The sequence below is a fragment of the Myxine glutinosa genome, chromosome 6 (genome assembly GCF_964187855.1).
Source record: "Myxine glutinosa chromosome 6, kmMyxGlut1.1, whole genome shotgun sequence".
Taxonomy (NCBI): Eukaryota; Metazoa; Chordata; class Myxini; order Myxiniformes; family Myxinidae; genus Myxine; species Myxine glutinosa.
The window spans coordinates 39406996-39430954 of NC_136266.1; positions in this window are offsets into that span (position 1 = coordinate 39406996).

Below are 23959 nucleotides of genomic sequence, written 5' to 3' on the forward strand. Positions count from 1 at the left end.
TTACAAGCCACCGTCTACAATTCCAAAAGAAGAGACATCATTACTGTTTTATGGAAAATGTTTTTTCGAGTTTATTTTATCCTCAAACGTAGACCATAGTGAACACACTTTCGTGTTAAAAAAAGATTGGCCTTTAAAACCTACCCTTATTAAGGCGGACAGACATCTGTACAAACACACAAACAGAAATTGTGTTTCACATGGTAGATACGTGATCACTCTTGTCCGTAAAATTGTTGTATAAAGCAGTACGTGGTGGTAATTGGATTTATCTGGAGGTTTTTTATTTTTATTTTTTTGTATACAAGATCGAGGCTCGTGTAAGAGCTAACATCAATCACAAAAAAAAAAAACGGACACACAAAACATACGATAAAGGGAGCGGGAGACAAGATGGGGAGAGAGAGAGGGAAGCACACACGTACAACAGAAGAGAACAGGGACAACGGGAGATCTGTGGGAGGGAGAGGGCTTGGGGGGAGGAGGCGGGGGGATGGGGGGGGGGGGGGGGAGAGATGTATAAAACACATGTTTCGTTCACTTCGGTGGCTTCCGTATTTATTCCTCGTCTCTCAAGAACCTCTTGTTTTATTTTCCCTATTGCGAGTGACTGTGAGTGACTTGGGCAGTGACTCTCGATGTTGTCCTTTTGGAACGAAAGGAACATAAACATAAAGGAACATAAACCAGGAACAACTTACTCGAGTAAACAATTTCGTGTTCGACTCGAGGGCCACTTATAATACACGTCTTACCAATGACATCTACTCACATAACTTCAACGCAGCCCTTATAAACCGATATGTGTTCTCAGTTTACTTACTCTCAAAATGTAAGGACTACATACAAAATACACACAGTGAAGTCAAATTCCCCCAAGAACCAATGAAATGCACCCTTAAATCGACTACTTCTCTAATGGCCCCAATTCCCATATTCCGGTGGGGACGGCTGGAGATGGTTATTGACCCAAGTCTTTCACAAACCGGCTTGCTTGGCCTGTTGTTGGATTGAAAATGTCAGGATTTGGGACTTTGTTCCAGGTTCTTGTGATAACTCGTTTTCTCTTTGCAAAAGACACCATGGAATCTCTGCCATTCACCGACTAATGCTTGCAGACAGTACGCCCGGATTAACGACATCCGAGGGACTCTTTGTGATGATGTGACGCCTTGCAGTTTATAGTCGGATCAGGAATCAATCCCAGACGAGACAGCTCACAGGTAAGTCCATCACCTCTGCGCCATCCTATGCAACCTTCCAGAAGATATTTGTCAATTTTCTTCAGCGACAAACAATGAATCCAAGATCTATTCTTAAAATAAAAAAAAAGAATTTTCAAAGAGATACTGTATTTTCGATATTGGGTTCAAGTCTTCAGTTCAGTCTTTTGTGACTGCCACTGGTAACGTGTAACCCAGTGTTACCTGCCGCATGGTCGGGTTGTTGGCGACTAAACCGACACAACTCACTGGCTCTGCTGGTGGGGAAGGGTGACTGTGACAACCTGCCAGGACCAAAAACAACACCTGGCAAAGGGCGGATGGGATCCCATAGAGGACCAACGGTGATCCAGTAAGGAGATGGTGTCTCCTTAAAAACACTCATCCGGTTTGAACTGGTTCATGTCATACCAAAGACTTTTAAAATGGTACGTGGTGCTTCCTTGCCTAAAAATGAGAGAGCACGGACAATTGGCATCCATGGGGAGGAGGACTTTCCTCTTGAGGCCATTGGTATGACGTCGCTGGTATCCAGAGTATCCTGGGAAGTGACGGTAGTGACGGCACTTCTCCCAAGCTCAGTGGCTGTGTTAAGTGTTTTTCTCGTCAGTATGTCTGTGTGTGTGTGTGTGTGTGTGTGTGTGTGTGTGTGTGTGTGTGTGTGTCTCTGTGTGTGTGTGTGTCCCTCTTTTCTCCCGTCTCTGAAACAAACTCCCCCACTCTCTTCAATCCCACTCCTCCCTCCAGGTCTTGAAAACAGCTGTTCACCACCATCTTTTATCTTCCCCCATCCAAAATCTTGATCTTTTCTACCCCCGTTAATTCAGCCCAGATCCACTTTTTTGAAATACCGACTTCTTTCCTGGAAGTCCTAGCAGTGTCCATGTGTTTTATACTCCCCCCCCCCCCCCCCCGTTCCCACGCCTCCTCCCCCCAAGCCCTCTCCCTCCCACAGATCTCCCGATGTCCCTGCTCTCCATCTTGTTCTCCCGCTCCCTTTATCATATGTTTTATGTTTTGTGTGTGTTTGTCTCTTTGTGATCAATGTTAGCTGTTACACGAGCCTCGATTTTGTATACAAAAAAAACAACAACTCTATTACTAGCCTTAGCCCATGCATAAAAAAAAAGAAACAAAATCGTTAAGTATAGCACGATATGTATTTACAACCAGGTATACAAGGCAGGTTTTACACATAAACACTCAGAGAAAAACAGAGTCAAAACAAACACCTGCCAGCATCGAGGATGCCCATTCCAATTCAATTGTCACATCCAAGAGACACTTTGTGCCGGACAAAAACAATAACACGAAGTATGTCCAGCTGGATTGTCTTTCGAGCACCTCGGTGTGGACCCCTCTCCGTGCAGGTTTCTAATTGGCTGTACTATACACACGGTTCAATGCAAGGTCGTGCTGAACTGCACGGATGCTCGTGCAGTGCGATAGTGACCGACGGAGCGATTCCGCTAAAAAGGGCGAGCTCTATCATCCGAAGATGAGAGTGCTTGTTCCGTACCCTTGATATATCACTTCAGCTCATAGATGAGTTTTTGTGCTCGTACACTATAAGCTTTATCATTCCCTCACCTTGGATGCTCTGACAAGCCATCCGAGGCTGAAATATCGGCGCATCCTCCCAAAGCCGATACCTGATGATATGGCTTTGATTAATTCTATCACTTCGAATCTATATTCCAAGGCAACCCAGTTGGAATGCTGCTTTTTTATTCTTTCATTCATTCATTTTCAGTTTGGATCTTGTTTGCATAAAACTTCCTTTGGCGAATGTTTCCACATGTATATGTCGGTCGTAGTTTGGTGTTTGCATGGAAGGTACGCAGGTGAGGGTTTCGGTGTACGTGTATGGCCTTGCTTTGAAGGGAAAGCTTGGAAATCAAAAGCTCAATCAGTTTAGCTCAGAGAGTCGGAGCTCGAATGAAGTCTGAGCCGATTTGGTCTTGGGTTCAATTTTTGACAGTTAAAGCACTGATAGAACAGCATCGTCGGTAGGGGGCCATGCAATCATCATAGAACATCCTCTCCTTTGTAGAAGTTTAAATATGGCTCCCTTTAATAGGAGGCCATTTGCAATGGTTGCCAACCCATGGTTTCTTGTGCTCTATTCTTAAGTTCTGAGAGTCAAAAAATCCTTAGTATTACAATTGGTTCAAACTGATGACCTCCCAGATTCAAAGCGGACACTCTAAGTATGATTACATCAGAGTCTCGTACAAGGTGCTGGGATCAATCTGGCTACACTGCTTGCATTTATTTAAATGTATATGTAGCAGATCCCATACATTGTATTTTGGGAATAGTGTTGTGGTCAGTTCCATGATTATAAACTAGATTACCAATCCTCATATTTTTGAGTGTACAGCTTGTTGAAGCAAGACTGTATTTGTGAGATAGGGCCATCCCATCTGAGCGGACAGTCTCTCACGCCATCCCAAGTTCAATCCCATTCCATTAAATGTGTCTATTGCCCTCCAGGATCCTTGCAATAGTATGTTGATGTTTCATAATGTCCTCCCACATGTAAAATTACATTAACTTCTCCATGAGTCTACGATCATTGTGAAAAAAAAAACTTTTACAACTTCAGGAATAATCAAAGCAACAAATTAAAATGGAGGTATTCATTTCACTCAATGTATTGTGGTATATCTGTGAACCTTGGTACATACAGTACCTGTGCTGTGCTATGTACCATTTAAAGGGGAACCCAAATGCTGAGACCACCACAATGCTAATCTATCCCTTGATACCCTGCAAAATAGACATGATGTGTCCTTTCTGTTTTACAAAGTAGGTAATTTTGCGATTAAAAGGCAACATCTTCTTCTTCTTCACGATTAGTCATGACGTCTCACCAGGAAGTCAACCGCCATATAGAAACTGTCTACGGGTTACATCGCGGTACGATTTAACTCAAATGGAGAATAATTTTCGTATTTCTACAAATATGCCGGGTCGAAGTGCCCTTGGTCGTTGTGGTAATACAAATCGAGATGGGTTCCTGCGACACCAATGGCCGAAAGATCCGAGGTTTGCTAGATATTAGACGCGGTTTGTCCGAAATACGAGTGTGAATAGGGCCTACAAAATACTTGGTTTTGTGCTTGGAACATTTTACAGAGCACTGTTATGAAACAACAGAGATGGCTAGATCTTGTGGTTATCCGCCACGATGGAGAAAGGATGTCACCGCCACGATTAAGAGGAAGAAACAGCCATCGCTCAATAGTGTAACACCATCTCTACCGATCTACCAGCACATGTACACTGCCGATTTGAGTGGTGAATCCAACACCTGTGTTGGCCTGCCAGCGACTGATCTCACTCCACCACCGTCCCTGCCTCCTCCACTTGGGTGGGGTATTGACACAGCACGGACATGACGGTGGGATGGACATGGCACAGACACGACAGTGGGACACAACGCAGCCTGACCACAGACACAAATGGCGTCCCGGGAAAGTATGAAACGGGACGATCCTGTAACATATAGGACACCGGGTGAACCTGCTGCTGTGGGACAAACCATTTGTCACCCATTTGGTCGACAGTCTACCGAGTGTCTGGATGGTGTCCATGCTGTATCCGGGCTGTGTCATGTCCGAGCTCTGTCTGTGTCATGTTGCTGTGCTGCCTCATGCTGTGTTGTGTCTGTGTTGTGCTGTGTCTGTGTTGTGTCTGTGTTGTGTCTGAGTGGTGTCTGTGTTGTCGTGCCATGTCTGTGCTGTGGTGTGTCTGTGCTGTGGTGTGTCTGTGCTGTGTCGTGTCCGTGCTGTGCCATGCTGTATATCTTCTGGAGTAACATAACTGATTTATCAATTAATACAAAATCCCTGATAAACTGTCAATTAAACAAAAAAGAGAACCTACCAATCTGTAGTGAACATGCGACCAGCGTTTTCATCTTCACTACCAACACCGCCATCTGCACCAACACCAACTTCGTCTGAATCGCTCGCACAAGGCTCAAAACGATACTGTTCCATAATTCCCCTGAAATTCCCCTTCACAGTCCCACTGATCAGTTTCAACATACTGAGAACCTTCAGAGTTGCTAATGAAGGTGGAATCAGTATTGGAATCCAAGTTTGAAATACACTGGTCTCCATGTACAGCCACCATTTGGATCAAGGTGAGTTCATAGAGTGACGTCACTGGTGAAATCGAAAATCGACACTCTGGGGCTTTCAGCACGGACACAACTCAGACACTGTGTGATTGGCAAAAAAAAGTTTTTAAAAAATGCTTCCCTTCGAATTAGACCGTGATTAATGATTTCCAATGGTTTCAGTTTTAAAATATGATGTTATGTACAAGTAAATACACTAAACTCGACACTAAACTCATCGACAAATACACTAAACAGATCACAAAGACGGCCTTCTTTCACCTGAAAAACATCGCCCGTCTCCGCTCATCCCTCTCCTCCACGGCTGCAGAAACCCTCATCCACGCCTTCATCACCTCCCGTCTGGACTACTGCAATAGCCTCCTCTATGGTTCACCCTCAACAATCACCAATAAACTCCAATACATTCAGAACTCCGCTGCCCGTCTACTCACCCATTCCCGGACCCGTGACCACATCACCCCCGTCCTTTACAAGCTTCACTGGCTCCCCATCTCCCAGAGAATCCAGTACAAAATCCTCCTCTTGACCTACAAAGCCCTCCATAACCTGGCCCCATCCTACCTGGCTGACCTCCTCTCCAGACACACTCCCACCCGCAACCTCCGCTCTGCTGGTACCAACCTCCTGACCCCCCCCCCATCCGGACCAAATTCAGATCCTGGGGGGACAGGGCCTTCTCCATCGCTGCTCCCACCCTCTGGAACTCACTACCTCACACCATCAGAGACTCCTCCTCACTCACCACATTCAAAACATCACTCAAGACCCACCTGTTCAGCACTGCATTCAACATTCAACCCACAGCATTTAACCCCTGACTATCACTTCTCCTTCTCCCTCCTTTTGCTTTAAATATTTCCCTATTGATTGTCTTTTTGCAATTGTTGTTTTCATGTATTGTTATGCATTATGTTTTGCACTCTGTCAAAGCGCCTTTGGGCTTCATGAAAAGCGCTATACAAAATAAATGAATTATTATTATTATTATAAATGAAATTTCTCAGCTAACTCAATGGGATGTAGACTTTAGATAAAATGTGAGCAAAGGAAATGACCAGACATGTTGATGGGGTTTTTAATTATTAAACCAAACAAGGTGAGTCAGCTGATTATGGCAGCTTTGTTTCAGTACTTCCTGCTGATATGGAGTGCAGGCACAAGATATAATGCAGAAGGAAATAAACTGCCAGAATGGGCCGACCCGAGCAGGAACATGGCGCCGAGGCCAGCTGTACAGCCAATGGGTGTAGGGCAAGCCTTCAATGGTCCGCCTACCGATTTACTCATACATACATACAAACGTGCATACATCCATCCATCCATACATACATAGTTCGTCCAAACATCCAATCAAAAACCACAGTTCGGCAATTTAGTATATAGATGCACAATAAGCAGTTTTATAATTTGTGCAATTGTACGAATGAAAATCGAGAATAAAAGAGGAACTGTGACGACAGCAAAGGTGGTTGGAAGTCTAACAGGTATCATTTTGACATGGTCAGACACACTCAACAAAGGTGACACACAGATGTGTGAAAAGGCATGGATGTCAACATGCAGATTACCAAGTTGCACAGGTTAAAGGTCGCAGACAATCTTCTGACACAGCAATTGTCTTTCCTAAAGGAAAGAGTTCTTCAGCCATTTTTTCCTCAAATCTATATCTGGATTGGCATATTTATTGGACAACCTGGAAATCTGTCACGCCATCTAAAGTCACGTGAAAAAGTAAGTACACCCCATGTAAAGTTTTGACTTTTTCAACATATTTCAACATACAGCTATTTGATCTTCATTTCAACAATATTGATAGATAAAGGTGATATAATATAACAAATATCATGAAACATTTACATTTTGTAGTCCATTGTATAACTTAAATAAACATAAATGCAAATTTCGCATGTGGAAAAAGTAAGTACACCCCTACATTTATCACTACTTCAAATACCTAAAATTAGAATGAGGTGCACCAGCTCAGGTGCAAATGATGAGAACATCGTTAGAGAGGATCTTGGAGGAACCTGTCTTATTTAAACCTCAGACATTTCGTTTGGTTTCCTCTTTGTAGTTGAAGTGTGCGGCGTCACCATGCCGAGGTAAAAAGAGCTCTCTGAGGCCTTCAGAAAGAAGGTTACAGATGCCTACGAGTCTGGGAAGGGATTTAAAAAGATCTCCAAACAATTTGAAATCAATCATTCGACTGTCTGGAAGATCATCTACAAGTGGAGAAGATGCCAAACAACTGCCAACTTGTTCAGGCCAGGCCAACCCAGCAAGTTCAGCCCGAAAACAGACTGCAAGATGCTGAAAGAAGTCTCTAAGAACCCAAGAATGTCATCACGGGACCTACAGGTAGCTCTTGCCACTGTTGATGTCAAAGTGCACGAGTCTACCATTAGAAAGAGGCTGCACAAATTTGATCTTCATGGGAGGTGTGCCAGGAGGAAACCTTTGCTGTCCAGAACGAACATCAGGGCAAGACTGAAGTTTGCCAATGAACACCGAGGCAAAGACCAGTACTTCTGGAACAATGTGCTCTGGACAGATGAGTCAAAGGTAGAGCTATTTGGCCACAGTACCAGAATAGTAAGGGCATTTTATGAAATATTTCACAAATCTGTTAACTAAATTGCTACCAAAAAATTTCTTCACCAATATGTTTGTAAAGGTGTGTAATAACATGTGTTGAAATGTTGAAGTTCAACTCCCGTGGGAAACCCAGAAAAAAAGCTGTTGAATTCGGGTACCGAAAAATTATTTTCGAGAATTTTTATTTTTTTAAATCGGCCCTTAAGTAACTTATGAGGGGTCAAATAAGGGTTTTTCATGATTCTGAGTTGATTGTTAACATTTATATTTTCACTTTTACATTTACACACAAAGTAGCTTTTATTTCACATACATATATAATACTCAAGAGTTATTTCTCATTCACAATGTCAGAAGTTTCAACAGTCATTGTCTATGTCTTCTTCAGACTCAACAACATCATGACTGCAGTTTCTGCATGTAATGCCATTACAGACTCCACAGGCCGAGATGCACGTGACCCCATTCTTCTTGCTGCTGCATCGCCGGTTGCTGCAATCTCCATGACAATTACAGCTCGTGAACTGCAATAGCTCCTCAGGAGCCGTGGGGTCCAGTGTTGGAACTGGCTCATACCCATGCACACCTATTGTCCATCCATAGTCACTGGGGTTCAGAGACATGCTCTGTAGAAGGATCCAGTCCCGGGTCTGCAGGTAGGCACGGAGTGAATGTTGTGCAGCTGCACCCTCTGTTGGAGGTAGAGTCTCTGGTTTCCTTCAATAACTCATTCATTCAGACATTAGGGTCTCCTTCAATAACTGGGAGGAACTCGATCTGTGTGCTCTGCTTCGCATCATTAGCATGGATTCTCTTCATCCAGCCATTCCAGTTGGAGTGTGGGAACTCAGGATCATTGGCTTTGATCACCCACCCCGCTGCCCAGAGTGTGTCACCTGGAGTGAGGAGTGGCTGATCATGAGCCAGGGAGGAGGAAAGCTCAGCGAGGGGGAGAAACATGATCGCGTTCGTTCCTATCTGTTTCCTGTTCGTAAATGGAATAATCTTTACTTCAGTTCCTCTCAGGATCTTAGCTTTGTCGAGTGCCTTCAACTTCACCCGGGGGAAAGCTGCTGTTGTCTGTGGATCTGGCAAAGGTGGTGCTGGAGAGGTGACTTCGATCCAACCCATTGAGTGAAAGGGAGTGTTTCCGTGAATAGAGACAATGTTTAAATCTATATTGTCTCCAACAAACTGAGTGACTGCATTGTTTGTTTCCCCAACCTCCATAAAGACCACCTGATCATTACTTGACAATTCACTTTCACTGGCTGGCACTTTGGCTGTCATCACTGATTGATCCTCAAGCGCAGCATCAACCGCAACCTCATCATTGATCTGTTCATCGGTTTCCTCCACAATGGTGTCAAGAGTGCCAGAAGTATCTGGAACATCATCTCCACTCCTACTATTAAGGAAGCAGTATTTGTAGTTTTGTGTCTCCGTGTAAGACTCAGTGTATCCCAGTCGGTGGAACTTGTTGAGCATCCATTTTGACCCAAATCTATGATCAAGTTGTATGGCAAGCCCCATTTGGTGTGGCAATACTCCAGACCGAGGTCGACAGGCCTTAATAAAATTCTGCCCCCAAACGGCAACTCTTTCATCTGTCTTGACAATCGGTCTCAAGAACATCTGAAGGCTTGCAGGAACAAGTGTCAGCTGACTATCGATGTCAGTCATACTGTGTGTGGTGGGGTATGACTTTGGACCTAAATCAATCAAGGCAATATCATTGGATATGAACTTGAGTGCCGTCTTTATGATCTGAGTCTTCTCATCTCGATGGTCAAGATTAGCATGATGCGCTCGCAGAATATTGTCGGTGCCATCTTTGAGACAGAGTACATCTGCCCTTCTTTCCTGTGTTGTGAAATACAAGGTGTCTTCGTATTTCTCTAGAAGTTTTATCTTTAGCCAATGCTTTGAATAAGAAAGGCTCTTCTCTGGTGACTGATCAAACTCCTGCAGCTTTTCATGGACTTGGTCCATGTTCATTACCCCATGCTCTAATTCTGAGTCTAACCATTCGCAGAATTCAATAAAAACTGCCTCTCGCTCCTCATCAATACTCCTCTGTCCTCTCTTCCTTTCTCCTTCCTCATCAGTCTTGGACAAACTGTCACCTCTCGCAAACATAAGTTTGCATCGCAAATGGTACAGTGTTTCTTCTGCTACCAAGTCGTTGATCCCTTCCAGGCGTCCAGTGACTTCAGTGCCCCAGTCATCCCCGCGACTCCGTGCTGTCTTCAGCAAGCTTGCCTTCAGTGTATCTGCAGTCAAATTATCTGGCACTCTGTATTTCTTTCTAGCTTGTGCTGGATTATTTTTGTAGAGCTGGGCTGGTTGGTTGCAAAGAATGCATACATCCTTATACAGGAGGTCAACTGACTGTGATCTTCTAGAACTGCAGCCAGTTGATGAACTGAACTCACAAGTAGTGCGTCTTCTCTTCAACTTTGATGACTCTTTCTCTGCCTTTGATGCTTGAGCTGACTTCTTGGTGGTTGCAACAAAGTTGTTGTACAGATCATTTTTACACTTCTGGTGGTACCTCAGTTTTCCTTCCTTTTGAGCCGCCTCCATACGTTCCACAACAGTAACATTTTCGACAGTTTGTGCTTGTTTCAATAAAGTTGAGTATCCCTTTGGAGTTGCCTGTATGAGCCTTTCAGCTGGTGTATCCGAGCGTGCACAGATGAAGCAATTGAGCACAGGTGGAGTAATGTCTTCATCCATATTTCTAGACTCCATGTCCTGCAAAGTAGAAAATGAGATATATTTAGAAATTATTTTTCCACAAAGGAGTGTCTGTGGTGAAATATAAATGTTAACAATCAACTCAGAATCATGAAAAACCCTTATTTGACCCCTCATAAGTTACTTAAGGGCCGAGAAGACATGTTTGGCGAAAACCAAAGACAGCATTTGACCCCAAGAACCTGATACCAACTGTAAAGCATGGTGGTGGAAATATTATGGTTTGGGGCAGCTTTGCTGCATCAGGACCTGGGCAGCTCACCATCATAGAATCCACGATGAATTCTTCATTGTACCAGAGGGTGCTTGAGGATAATGTGAGGCCATCTGTCGGAAAGTTGAAGCTCAACCGAAGGTAAACCTTGCAACATGACAATGACCCTAAACATACCAGAAAATCCACCAAGGAATTGCTGAAAAGAAAGAAATGGAGGGTTCTGGAATGGCCAAGTCAAAGCCAGGATCTAAATCCCATCAAGATGTTGTGGGGGGATTTGAAACGAGCTGTGCATGCAAGAAACCCCTCAAACATCGCACAGCTGAAAGAATTCTGCATGGAGGAGTGGGCAAAAATTTCTCCCAGTCGATGTCAGAGACTGGTGGACAGTCATAAGAAACGCCTACTTGAGGTTGTTTCTGCCAAAGGGGCAATACCACCTATTAGAGCCAAGGGTGTATTTACTTTTTCCACATGCGAAATTTGCATTTATGTTTATTTAAATTACTAGGGCGTGCCCGCACGTACGTGCTTGCCCGTACGTGCTTGCCCGTACGTGCGTGCAAAAAAACATGCGTGCAAACAACAACAACAAAAAAAACTTTGAAACCACGTGGCAGTAACGACCACAGAACCCCCCCCCCCTCTATTTACATGAAATGGTTTGGTCCATTCGCAAAGCCAAAGCGAACGGCTTGCGAGTACGGTGACCATACCTTGGGAACCACTTGTCCGATTAATTTCAAACCTTGAAAAGGCACATCCTCGGGTCCCCAGCAATATACCTGGCAAGTTTCAAGTATATCGGACCGGTAGTTGTCGAGAAACAGCGGTCGCATACAGACAGACACACACACACACACACACACACACACACACACAGATTGCTGGAATTATATCGAGATACAATGGACTACAAAATGTAAATGTTTCATGCTATTTGTTATATTATATCACCTTTATCTATCAATATTGTTTAAATGAAGATCAAATAGCTGTATGTTGAAATATGTTGAAAAAGTCAAAACTTTACATGGGGTGTACTTACTTTTTCACGTGACTGTATATGTCGAGCAAGGGAGTTACAGACAGCAAGATGCAGGTGTTGTACTTTCACTGAAAATCAACTCTTAAGACAATCTACCTTTTTATTGCAAATAACAAATGTGAATGTATTTCAGAAATATATGTTGAAAAGGATTACAATTAAAAGTTTCACCAAAATTGTCAAAAGCATCATTAGCAACAGCATTTGATAGTATAATATATCAGGCAGTTATATATGCCATGGTGAAGCTAAAAGGAGTAAAATATCCATCAGTGTTATTGAAGGTCACCTTTGTATGAAGACGAGCATTTTCCCCTTCACGCATTGCGAAGCAGGATGCCGCTGATGCATTGCAAGGTTTAAGAGGAGAAGCCACAGCAAGTTGTCAAAGCTGTAGCAAAGATGTCTAAATGGAACTGACACAGCTGGCTTCTGCCTTTTTTTATTTGGTTATGCTTGACAGAAATGCACATCAAATTCAAAGGCTTCATTTGATAGATTTCCTTCCGTTTACCTGTCTGATGCTGCACTCTGGAAAATTGGAATGATATGTGACTGTGTGTGGGTGTTTCATAATTCACCCTTCAGCTGACAAACGGCTAATTATTTAATAAAGTAATAATTGTTTAATTAATATTTGAAAAATAAAGTCTCAGATAAGATGCCATGTCAGACCATTGTGATGGAGAGGGAGCAGGGCTCACCATTTAGTGAGGTCCATTAGGCAGGAACGTATTCGCGTTTTCGTTGCTCTGCCTTACTGGCTTTGTTGCTGATGTGGCACAGGACCGTTAAAATCCAATCATTGACGCTGCAGCGATGGGACCATTGGCGGAGGCAGTGCATGATGCTCTGTTCATCCATTGGGTGATATATATATATATATATACTGCACATATACAGTGTATACATATACAGTATATACATATTCATCTATAATAATAAAAGGCAGTGTCCATCCGTCCATCTGAATCCTCCATAACTCCAAAACCATGAAACCTAGTGCCCCCAAAGTTTGAATGCATACACCTGGACCTTCAAAAGATTGCAAGGGTGAAAACTGGGTGTTTGGGTGTGTTACAACACCCTTTTTGAAGATGATTAACGAGGTGCTCATAAGAAAAAACCCGATGTGGTGGTTTACCAATATGGCGGCCAGCCATCTTGGTTAGCCCACTGCACCTCGCTGGGTTCGTAAGCCGCCATTTTGCTTCGGCCTACTCAAACGTGTCTTGCCTTGGAAACATGATTGATTATCATTCCACAATTGAAGCATATTGTTATGTCTGTGGGGTAGGGGGATATATAGATCCAGGTAGATCTGCATAGGTAGGTGCTTCGATTGTCGTGCAAGAGAATCTCGATGTAATAAGTTCTGTGTAGCCCAGATGTTGGATAAGTACTCCGCTCTCACAATGACTGACCGGAAGAAACAACAGGAAGCAACCACGCACTACGGCGCCATGGCGAACACACATCAACCAGGCAGGCAATAGCCACGCCCAGAAGGACTCGTGATTGACAGGGGGGGAGGGGCGAGTAAGAGCAGGTCACTGATTGGCAGAGTAGGGAAGGATGTGTGATTGGTCAGGGGAGGGGCAGAAAGCCTCCCCGCGATTGGTGGAAGGAGCGACGCACTGATTGGCCACCGACCGATGGCATAACACGAAGGGCAAAGGCGCTCGGCCAATCAGAGAGGAGGGCATGAAAGACGTCAAAGAAGCAATGCACTGGTTGGAGGAGAGGAGGGCTGACGTCACGAGATGGCCAGTAAAACCTCTCGCTCGCTGGCATTTTGTCTCTTCCCTTTGCCATCTTGCTTTGGGCTGTCCCTTTGTGCTGGACCTTCTCTTGCCTTCAGACTTTGGTGGAGGAACGAGGAGTTCAAAAGATGGTGGAGAGACAGAGCGCTGACGATTCTCCTTCCCTGCATTCGCGTGCGAATGACAAGCATACGGGCGAGGCTCGCCGCTGAAGCATGACAGGCCATGCGCGAGCGAGGCGCTTGGTGAGGCCTGACGGAGTGCGAACAAGGAGGCATTGAGGCCTGGTGAAGGGGGGCGCGGGGAGGCCTGCTTCACACCAACACTGGAGCCTGACGGAGCCTGAATGGCCGAATGATTCCTGACTGCCAGACAAAGCTAAGCCAGCACAAACGCGCACACAATGGTTTCTTTAATTATCCTTCCCTTTGTCCTGTTGTTGAAGTCTGTGAGTGGGATCCCAACCAAGGTTTAGTTTTTATCGTCGCGTTTCCTTGTCCCGATATTTATTAAATAAATCCTTTTATTGTTTTTCCTTTGATTCTATACCCGTTCATGTGAGTTAATTTCCACAGGGTGAAGACGCTGGCGCTTGCGGACCGTGAGGTAAATCTCGCCGCTTCTTCTTTCCTTCTTCCTCCAGCGCATCTATCTATAATTCCAGTAATCTCTGTGTGTGTGTCTGTGTGTTTGTTTGTCTGTGACCGCTGTTTCTCGACAACCACGGGTCCGATATACTTGAAACTTGCCAGGTATATTGCTGGGGACCTGAGGATGTGCCTTTTCAAGGTTTCATATTAATCGGAGAAGTAGTTACCGAGCTATGGCGATTTATTTACCAACCGTTCGCTTTGGCTTTGTGAATGGACCAAACCATTTCATGTAAATAGAGGGGGGAGGAGGGGTTCTACCATACTCGCAAGCCGTTCGCTTTGGCTTTGCGAATGGACCAAACCATTTCATGTAAATAGAGGGGGGGGGGGGTTCTGTGGTCGTTACTGCCACGTGGTTTCAAAGTTTTTTTTTGTTGTTGTTGTTTGCACGCATGTTTTTTTGCACCCACGTACGGGCACGCCCTAGTAGAGTGAAATCCGCCATTGACCCAAATGCCTCAAGTAAGCTCGATTGCTATCCGTGATTTCCCCGGTCTTAACCGAGGGGGAGTCACACGACAATATCATCAAAATCTGGATTCGGATATGAGGATTGGATGCGGCAGACCAAATAATGCCCAAATCTGGAGTGAAATCTGACAAAATTTACATTATCTTGTGATTTTATAACTAAGTGTATATATGCAATTATTTAAGCGAGGCTGTGATTCTCATTCTGGGTTTAGTTATTTATTTATTTAACTTTGTCAGGTAAAACGCATCTCACTATTTGAGATCGGTGCCGGTGATAGATATACTTTGGTATATATATACAGAGTCGGCATGTGAGAAAACAATCAATCGACAAAATGTGATGAAGGCACAGTAACGACTCCATATGATGTAGTTAGGTATAAGTTAGATTGATCGTGGGTTAAAGTGGATCGTTTACTGCAGTCCTGTAAACTGTATCGATCGCAGAAATGGACGCGTGATGGTTGCCTACACGGCGTTGTTGGTTGCTATGGAGGAGGGGTCCAATTGTATGACCATGCATTGTAGCCCTTCGGGGTCAGGATGCATGTGTTTTGAATGACCATGTGCTTCAGCCTTGGGGTTGAAGTGCATGTGTATGCTAATGGGACAGCCTTGATAGACGGTGTGCCTTGGCCGTGGGGTCAAGGTGCACGTCCAAGGCTGTTTAAATGTTTGGTTTTTTTACCTTTTTTATTATAAAAAAGGCAGGCCTTAATGCTGGCCTCATAAGCATTCGTACTATCAGATGCCGGGCTGAGGGACATGGACGGCGATCCTGGGAGGGGTGGGGGGGGGGGGGGACGAGGAGGCGGTATCCCCTCCAATACTTATGGTGTGAGGGACGCTAATGGCAATATCCCCCCCCCCCACCCCCCCCAACATTTTAGCCTTTTTCCCTTCACAGTAAGTACAAATGGGCCTTGTTTACGGCCCACCCGCCACACAGAGTGAGACGCCCGGGTTTTCAAAATCCCTTCAGTGTTTATTTATTTATTTTGTCTGCTTGCATTTTGAGATACTTTCCACTTTACCATTTGAGCTTTTGTCATCAAAATTTTAAGTAACCTTTATTATGAGAAGATGTAGAACACTGGTTAATAAATTTGACATTTTTAAAATAAAAAATATGTTTTCGTCATGCTTAGCATATGTAAGATGAAGAGGAAGTCTGAGTACAAAGCGGACGTGGACGGCCAAACAATGGTTTTTCTACCTATGTAGATTTTCCCAATTAAAAAGCCACAGTTACCCCAATTAAAATTACCACAAAGGAAATAAATAGGCGAAACCTTTGATTGTTTCTTGGTTTACGTTGGAAATAGAGTTGCGATTCAGGCCTGCTTCCGGTCAAGTGGCATCGTTTGGATCGCAGGAGGACGGATCAGTCTCATTGTGCTACAATTGATCAGTTAGATAACAGTTCTCGAACAGTTTTGTGTGCATGACAACATTATCAACATGGATGGATATCAGAGACTTTTTCACCAAATCAGCGTTGAAGCGACAAAGGTTCTCTGTTCAATTTGTTGTTTTTTGTCATGTAGCACACCGCAGCTGAATTATTAAAAAGACCAGCACCAGCACCTCTAAAATGTATTCGTGTGTGTGTGTGTGTGTGTGTGTGTTTTCGTTCAGTATCGAGGGAAATTTTTCCCCCCCAAATTGTCCAATCGTCCCCCCCCAATCATGAAAATTAATCTCCCCAAAAGGTCTCTTTGGTGGTTGTCAGCCGAGACAGGAGTGTCGAAAAGCAGTATCCACCACATTCATCAAGCACACAAATGGCATCTTTACAAACTTCAAATCCTGTAGAAATTTAGTGAAGATCATCCGGACCAACGGATGGAATTTTGTGAATGGGCTATGGAACAATGTGCTCAAAATTCCGATTTCCCATCCACCATTGTGTTCAGTGATGATGAGGCTGCTTTTTACGCAAATGGTGAGGTGAACAGACAGAGCACCCGCTACTGGTTGCAAGACAACCTTCACTGGTTCACTGCTTCAAAGGAACAAGGTGCTGGCTCGTGTGATGGTGTGGTGTGGCATTTGGAAAGACTGCATCACGCCATCACAGGCCCCTTCATTTTTGATGGCACAGTCACAGGAGAGCTCAACGAGGAAGCATTCCCCAGTGTCTTGAACAAAGATGGGGCTTTCCCAACATGGTTCCAGCAGGATGGCGCTTCTGCCCATTACAGCATCCTGGTAAGAGAGTGGCTGAACCGGCGATTCCCTGGTCATTGATAGGACGTTGAGGGCCTGTGGAGTGGCCGGTGGGGAGCCCTAATCTCAGCCGTTGGATTTTTATCTCTGGGGTCACTTGAAGGCGTTGGTCTACATGGAAAAATGTCAGAGTGCTGCACATTTGCGGGAGCGCATCAGCGACGCATGTAACACTGACTGGATATACTGACGGCACATGCAACACCATCACTCCTGACACCATTCGCCCTGTGACTGTTGACTGGATACATCGTCTGCATTTTTGTATCAATCATAATGGTGGACACATTGAACACATTCTGTGAATACAAGCCATTTTCATCATTTTTGCCCGATGGTTCCAGACTTATGAGAGGGATCCAGACTTATGGCACACCCTGTACATGTGTATACATGTGTATTTTCAGGAAATTCGCAGAAGGGTAACTGGAAATTTGGAAGGAGGAGCGGTTGGGGTGGGTTGGAGGGAGCGGGATGAGGGAATTAACAAAGGTAGAAAAGATCATGATTTTGGATCGGGGATCATCTGAGATGGTGGTGAACAGCTGTCTTGAAGACTTGGAGGGAAGCACGAGAGTGAAGAGAATGTCGAACTTGGTTCCACATGTGGGAGAAAAGAGAAACGAATGAGTAGAGGCGAGCAGTGATCCTGGATTTCGGTAGTTTAACCAGAAGGGGGTTGATGGCAGACTGTGTGTGACCTGCAGAGGCCTGTGGTGTTGGAGCGGGACAAAGCAGAGAAAGAGCCGAGGGCACATGACCAGAGAGGAGGTGGTCGAAGGCAGAGAGACCCACTGACCTGTCTGATGGCGTAGTGATCGACTCACAGACGCAACTTCATCATGGGAGATTCCAATAATCTTGAAGGCCTTGGTCTCCACAACGTCAAGCTGAGTGTTACGTGCTCCTCCCCAAACCCCGGTCACGGTGTACCTCCGAGCCCCGAAAGGAGTCACGGCAGAAAGATGTGCTATTATGTGTGCCAATGACCAATGGTGAAACCACACCAATCAATCGATACCAAAACCAAGTATTGTATTAATATCACACAAAAATAACAACGTGCACAAGTACAATAAAACTTCAATTGCACAACAAACACCATATAATTCCTATGATGGTACCACCAGTTTCTTAACTCAATAACTCATGGTACTCCACGTGAGCGAACTGCAACACCCCCAAAGTCACTGTCACGACACCAGGCCAACGTCGATCCACGCTCCGGTGATCACAAGAAAACAGGTCGTACTGAGACCTGAACCCAGGACGGCTGACAGTCGACGCTGCAGAAGAGCCACTGGGTGAGGTCGGGCCGACGCCGGTCAGGCAAAAGTTCACCCAAAAGGCGACTGGGAATTCACACCTTCAGTTCACCAGACAATGACGCTGACATGAACGATCAGCGGCTCCCAAGTGGAGAACCGCGAATTCCCAAGTGAAATCCACGACACACATGAGAACCAGGCTAACGGCTGGTGCGAGGTGAAATGGCTGGTGCGAGGTGAAATGGCGGATGGGCCCGTAATGGAGGTGTAATGGAGGCTCTCCTGCGATGATTCACTTTCGGAACCAACCGCAAAACCCGTCATGCAGGTTTATCTGCCACAGTAATAACGACACTGTCACAGGAATCCCTTTCCCGGGGAAACCAATATTCGCCCGTGACCAACGTCCACCAGCGTCCGCTCGACACCTCGAAGCAGATCGGCCTTTCTTTCCCGATCTCACTTGATCCGCTCCAGCCTCTTCATCTTCTTCTTCCGGTTTCACCCGATCCATTTCGTTTTTCTTTTGAAACACTAATTTTTACCTTTGAAGACAGTTATCTCCATTTCACTCAAACTGTATCAATTATAATAGTACATGAAACCAAAAATGCTCCAAGTGGATGACAACCACAAAGACGGAAGTGACGAATCCGTAACACTGAGCAATATGTGAGGCAGGGGAGCCAGCCCAGAGGGATGAGCAGTACTCACTTAATAACTGTAACAGATATTGCTGCCCGGTTATTCTTGCAACAGCAGTTGCAATAAGCACGGTACTCAAGACCGGATACACCATGAGATCCATACTGGATGCCAGGGTTTCAAAGCAAGCAATTCCACTGAATAAACGGGTTAACCACTTCCGCTGTACAGGGAATATTTCACCCAAAACATTTGCTAACATTGCTCGTTCAGTAAGTAAATTTACCGTGTTTGAAAGGAAATTAATCAATTTGTGTAATCCTCATTTTGTGCTGAAGAATCATTGGGAGATGGCTCTTCCTGCAAGTGCTTAAACAGCAAACAAGGAAAGACAGCGTTTTCTTTTCCTAGTGGCCTAGTCTGACCTGCGTTAACCCACCCAAGCATCTACAGAATTATTACATTCAATTAACCCAGCTGCGTTGTTGGAGAAAAATACGATGCCCTGTTAAAGTGCCAGGTGGCAGACGGTAAACAATTCCACGGATAAATAACAGCCCAACTCTGGCGCCTGAATTTTTAAATACCTCTTCTGGTCCATGATGCTAAATTATCCTTTGGGAATCATTGCAAAAGTGGAAGGGATTGCATGGGCTTTTGCTACGTTTGCAGGATCATGTAAATATTGTGCAAACCTCTTGTCCGGCATGTTCTCTGAATGACAATGTCAAACTTTGGTTGAAACATCCTCCATCAATGTGCAAACTTTAACCATTCGTCTCCTGCCCTCGTGTTTTCCTAGAATCTCTTTATGGGTGAATGTTTCACTGGACCTGCGGACATTTTGGCAGGAGGCTGTGTTATGAACAAAATATGCGATGATGAAAACAAAAATTACTGCAGAACATGTAACATATTCAATTCACTTGTGCAAAAAGCAGTTTGTCTTCATTCGAATGTGTTCGAAAGAGTGCACTCTAGAGTACCTGTGCCAATCTAGAATTTCCATGGGAGCCTTAAAGTGTTATGCTGTGGCGGACACAAAAGCCCACTGGCGTGGTGACATCATTCCACGCACCGAGTGGGCGGTGGCCACGCCCGAGGGGTAGGCGTGGCCTCATGATATACCCCGGGCGACCAGCCCGGAGGAGTTTAGTGTTACAGTGTAGTCTTACAATAAAGACGTTTATATGTTACCGCTTGTCCGCTTCCTCCTTGCTCACAAGCAGCGCGCGTAACGCCGCGCTTTACTGGTGACCCTCGACGTTGGATCTGCCGGAGCGATCCTTCCACACGCGACGCCATCGCCATGGCCGCCTTCGTCAAACTTCCGGAATTTTGGGAGGCTCAGGCCGAAGTCTGGTTCGTCCAGGCCGAAGCCCAATTTCAGCTTCGGCACCTCACCGGCGATGACACGCGCTACTGCCACGTCGTCGCCTCCCTCGGGCCCGGCACGGCCGCTCGAGTTGTGTCCGTCCTTCGCCACCCACCGGACGGCCACAAGTACGAGGCACTCAAGCGGCTACTCCTAGCCATGTTCAGCCTCACGGACGACGCACGGGCCGACCGCCTCCTGGATATCCCCGAGCTCGGTGAGACGCGCCCGTCGGTCCGAATGGACCATATGCTGTCACTGTTGGGCGACGAAGCCCCCGGTTCGCTATTCCGGGCGCTTTTCCGTCGCCAACTTCCAGCGCAGGTTCGCCTCGCGTTGGCCGGGACCGGGCTAACGGAACCCCGAGCATTGGCGGCCGAGGCGGACAAGTACTTCGCCGCTTCGGACACGCGGGCGAGCGTTGGCGTGGCCGTCACGGCCTTCGACCCTGATGTTCCACAGCATCATCTTCTACAGCACGCTGATGTTCCAAAGCATCATCTTCTACAGCACGCTGATGTTCCACAGCATCATCTTCTACAGCACGCTGATGTTCCACAGCATCATCTTCTACAGCACGCTGTGGTTCAGCAGCATGCTGATACGCACCTCGTGAACGCCGCCACGCCCCGCCCACCGCCGTGGCGAAAACCGCCACCGCGGGGAAACCCGTCGACTCCACCGGCCTGGCGGAGCCAGCCGCACTCCTCCAGCTCCACCACCTGGTGCTGGTTCCACGCCAAGTTCGGCCACGAAGCTCGGCGGTGTCATCCGCCGTGCTCCTTCAACGGGTCGGGAAACGCCCGGGCCGGCGCTCAATTGTGGCGATGAGCGCCGGCCGTTCGAGCAGCCTGCTGTTCATAACGGACACCTTCTCCGGGCGCCGTTACCTGTGCGACACGGGAGCACAGGTGAGTGTCATTCCCGCCGGCACGTCAGACAAGCACGCCGCGGGTGGGGGCCCCGCGCTGCTTGCCGCGAACGGGACGCCCATCCGTACGTACGGAAAACGCTGCCTCTCTCTGCGGTTTGGAGGGCAGGTTTTCCGATGGACGTTCGTCACCGCCGACGTGCCCATGGCACTGCTTGGCGCGGACTTCCTGTGCGCTAATGGGCTCCTGGTCGACGTCAAGCGCAGACGGCTTGTCCAGGCCGAGACGTTCAGCTCCCTCGCATGTGCGTTGCCCAGCTCAACGAGCGGCTTGCCAAGCGGCTTGCCGAACGATTCGGTTCCGGCCACGTTGGTCTGTACGCTTCCGGCAGCGGACGCATTCACCCGCCTCCTCGCCGGCTTCCCGGCCCTCACGCGGCCCACCTTCTCGGCGGGGGCCGTCAAGCACGGGGTGGCCCATCACATCCCCACCGTCGGGCCACCGGTCTACGCCCGGGCACGCCGCCTCGAGCCGACGAAGCTGGCGGTGGCAAAAGCGGAGTTCGCTACCCTGGAGCGACTCGGCATCGTTCGGTGCTCAGAGAGCGCTTGGGCGTCGCCGCTGCACATCGTGCCGAAGCCCGGCGGGGGATGGCGACCGTGCGGGGACTATCGCCGTCTCAATGACGCCACGACTCCCGACCGCTACCCCGTCCCCCACATTCAGGACTTTTCCGCCCGTTTGGCGGGCAGGTCCTTCTTCTCGAAGGTGGACCTCATACGCGGCTACCATCAGGTCCCCGTCAGGCCGGAGGACGTCCCGAAGACGGCGGTCATCACGCCATTCGGACTCTTCGAGTTCCTGCGCATGCCCTTCGGTCTGAAGAATGCGGCTCAGGCGTTCCAGCGACTGATGGACAGCGTCCTGCGCGACTTGGATTTTGTCTACGTCTACCTGGACGATATCCTCGTCGCCAGCGCGTCCCGCGAAGAGCACCTACGCCACCTCCGCACGCTCTTCGAACGCCTGGGCCAGCATGGCCTGATTGTGAACCCCGCAAAGTGCCGGTTCGGCGCCGCCACAATCGATTTTCTGGGGCACCGTGTCACCAGGCACGGCGCCGTCCCCCTGCCGGCCAAGGTGGAGGCGGTGAAGGGGTTCCCGCGCCCCCGCACGATCAGAGGGCTGCAGGAGTTCCTGGGCATGGTGAACTTTTACCATCGGTTCCTGCCCCGTATCGCCCAGCTCCTGCGCCCCCTGCACGAAGCTCTCCGAGGTAAGCCGGGCAAAGGCGACGTTACCTGGACCGAGCAGATGGACACGGCGTTCACGGGCGCGAAGCTCGCCTTGGCTAACGCCACCATGCTCGCGCACCCGGCGCCCGATGCACCGATCGCCCTCACCACCGATGCCTCGGACTACGCGGTGGGCGCGGTGCACGAGCAATGGGTGCGTGGAGCTTGGCAACCGCTGGCGTTCTTTAGCCGGCAGCTTCGCCAGCCCGAACGCCGTTACAGTACCTTCGACCGCGAGTTGCTCGGACTTCACTTGGCGGTCAGGCACTTCCGCCATCTGCTCGAGGGCCGGGCGTTCACTGCCTTCGTCGACCACAAGCCGCTGATCTTCGCGATGGGCAAGGTCACCGAGCCGTGGTCGGCCCGGCAGCAGCGTCACCTCTCGGCCGTGTCCGAGTACACGACGGACATCCAGCACGTCGCGGGGAAGGACAACCCGGTGGCGGATTGCCTTTCCCGGGCCGTCGCCCACGCAGTCCACCTCGGCATCGACTATGCCCGGATGGCAGCGGACCAGGCCGCTGACCCCGACGTCCAGGCCTTGCGGACCGCCGTCACGGGCCTCCGCGTCACCGAGGTGCCGTTCGACGGCGCGGGCGCGGCTCTCTTGTGCGACGTCTCCCTTGGGCGTCCTCGCCCCATTGTGCCCGCGGGCTGGCAGCGCCAGGTGTTTGACGCCATCCACGGCCTGTCCCACCCGGGCGCGAGGGCCTCCCAAAGGCTGATCGCCGACAAGTTCATCTGGCATGGCCTCCGGAAGGCCGTCCGCGGCTGGGCCAGGACGTGCCTCGCGTGCCAGCGCGCCAAGGTGCACCGGCACACCCAGGCCCCGTTGGCCCCGTTCACGGTGCCGGAACGCCGGTTTGACCACGTCCACGTGGACCTGGTGGGACCTCTGCCCCCCTCGCGGGGTTTCACCTACGTCCTCACCATGGTGGACCGCACCACCCGGTGGCCGGAGGCCGTGCCCTTGGCGTCGACAACGGCGGCCGATGTCGCGCAGGCTTTCATCGCCACCTGGGTCGCCCGGTTCGGCGCCCCCTCAGACATCTCATCCGACCGCGGCCCCCAGTTCACCTCGGAGCTCTGGGGGGCGGTTGCGCAGGGGCTCGGGGTCCGGCTGCACCGAACCACGGCCTACCACCCCCAGGCTAACGGCCTGTGTGAGCGATTTCACCGCTCATTGAAGGCCGCGCTCCGGGCCACCCTCCGCGACGGCGGCTGAGTCGACAGGCTCCCCTGGGTCCTGCTGGGCCTCCGGACGGCGCCCAAGGAGGACCTGCGCGCATCCGCGGCGGAGTTGGTCTTCGGGCAACCGCTGCGGGTGCCGGGCGAGTTCCTCCCCGACTCCACGGCACCATGGTCCGCGGCACAGCAGCGCTCCGCTCT